This window comes from Myxine glutinosa, chromosome 4 (genome assembly GCF_964187855.1).
Source record: "Myxine glutinosa chromosome 4, kmMyxGlut1.1, whole genome shotgun sequence".
Classification (NCBI taxonomy): domain Eukaryota; kingdom Metazoa; phylum Chordata; class Myxini; order Myxiniformes; family Myxinidae; genus Myxine; species Myxine glutinosa.
Genome location: NC_136264.1, coordinates 131,280,396 through 131,282,680, shown reverse-complemented (window position 1 = coordinate 131,282,680; position 2,285 = coordinate 131,280,396). Strand labels below are relative to the sequence as shown.

Here is a 2,285-nt window from a genome sequence, read left to right as displayed (position 1 = left end):
ACCTTTTTACAATCAATAATATTTGCCCTTTTTATTATTTAATTCCATCAACCTTTTTGCAATCAATAATATTTGTCTTTTTTATTATTGAATTCCATCAACCTTTTTACAATCAATATTTGTCCTTTTTATTATTTAATTCCATCAACCTTTTTACAATCAATATTTGTCCTTTTTGTTTAATTCCATCAACCTTTTTACAATCAATAATATTTGCCCTTTTTATTATTTAATTCCATCAACCTTTTTACAATCAATAATATTTGTCTTTTTTATCATTGAATTCCATCAACCTTTTTACAATCAATATTTGTCCTTTTTATTATTTAATTCCATCAACCTTTTTACAATCAATATTTGTCCTTTTTGTTTAATTCCATCAACCTTTTTACAATCAATATTTGTCCTTTTTGTTTAATTCCATCAACCTTTTTACAATAAATAATATTTGCCCTTTTTATTATTTAATTCCATCAACCTTTTTACAATCAATAATATTTGTCTTTTTTATCATTGAATTCAATCAACCTTTTTACAATCAATAATATTTGTCTTTTTTATTATTGAATTCCATCAAGCTTTTTACAATCAATATTTGTCGTTTTTATTATTTAATTCCATCAACCTTTTTACAATCAATATTTGTCTTTTTTATTATTGAATTCAATCAACCTTTTTACAATCAATATTTGTCGTTTTTATTATTTAATTCCATTAACCTTTTTGCAATAGTCATCGCAAGAAAGGTTTGAACGGGCACGGAGAGGCTTCAGCACACATTCGAAGAGGAGGAGCCGGAGAAGAAGAAGAAAGAGAAAGAGGAGGAGAAGGATAAGGAATCGGAGGAGAATAATCATAAGTGGGAAGAATATTAAAGAGACAAGGAACCCACAAACAACTATACAACTTCCCTTGACCCTCAACGGAGTTTTGAAATTTAAATATTCCTCCAAGTGGAAAATAAACACCTGCAACTTTTCATCTAAGAATCTTTTTTTTGTTTCCCAGGTCCCCCCCAAAGGGGGTGCACCGTTCCCGGAGATACTGCAATACCGGGTCGATGCGTGGAGCGGACGGAGCAAGCCCCTGATCCAACTCCCGATACCAAAAATCCATTTAATAGACGAGTCCCGCATTGCGGGACATATCAGCTATTAAACTGATAAGAACAGATACTACACTTGATCTTAGCCAAAAGGCCGAGAAGCGATAACTTAAAAAATTTAAAGTGGCCTTTTCCATGAGGATCACCTTTATCATTGAGCGGCGCCAATTCACAGAAAATCGAAATTACCTCGAAATGGCCGCCGTTCGGTGCCGACATTGCAGCTGTGAATGTTCGTCCATATCCTGGTATTAAACAATCATGATGTGATGTGTATATTTTGTTCATCTTGGTAGAAATACAGGATTTATCGTGTGGAGAACAACAGGAAGAGAGGAATCGAGTTTAGCGTAATGACGTCATGACGTTCTGGGAGGGAGGAAATGACGCTCGGGGAGGGAGGAAATGACGCTCTGGGAGGGAGGAAATGACGTTCGCGGCACACACTCCACACGTACGCCACAAGTACGCCACACACACTCCACACGTACGCCACAAGTACGCCACACACACTCCACAAGTACGCCACACGTATGCCACACACACTTCACACGTACGCCACAAGTACGCCACACACACTCCACACGTACACCACACGTACGCCACACACACTTCACACCTACACCACAGGTGAACCGTCGTCCTGAAGGCCGGCCGTGAGTGCGGCCTTCATGGAGCGGTGAAACCACTCGCACAACCCGTTGGCTTGGGGGTGGTAGGCCGTGATGCGGTGCAGCGTGACCCCCAACGAGCGGGCGACCGTGCCCCAAAGTTCGGACGTGAACTGTGGGCCGCGGTCGGACGAGATGTCCGCCGGTGCGCCGAAGCGCGCGACCCAGGTGGCGATGAACGCCTGCGCCATGTCGGCGGTGGTGGTGGAGGTGAGGGGCATGGCCTCCGGCCACCTGGTGGTCCCGTCCACCATGGTGAGCAGGTGGGTGAACCCCCGCGATGGGGGCGGGGGAACCACCAGGTCCACGTGGACGTGGTCGAAACGCCGTGCAGGCACGGTGAAAGGTGCTAGCGGGGCCTGGGTGTGGCGGTGGACCTTGGCCCGCTGGCAGGCCGTGCAGGCGTTGGCCCAGTCGCGGACGTTCCGTCGAAGGCCGTGCCAGACGAAACGCGCCGACACCAGCTTCTGAGAAGCTTTCCGGCCCGGGTGAGAAAGGCCGTGGATGGA

General features: G+C 44.3%; 1 non-coding gene across 1 annotated transcript; it reads right to left on the bottom strand.

Annotated features, from left to right (window-relative positions):
- Positions 1-1,019: 1,019 nt before the first annotated feature.
- LOC144891887 (U2 spliceosomal RNA) lies at positions 1,020-1,211 on the bottom strand. Its single transcript, XR_013623297.1, has one exon. It is a non-coding gene; the product is annotated as a U2 spliceosomal RNA (small nuclear RNA).
- Positions 1,212-2,285: the final 1,074 nt, after the last annotated feature.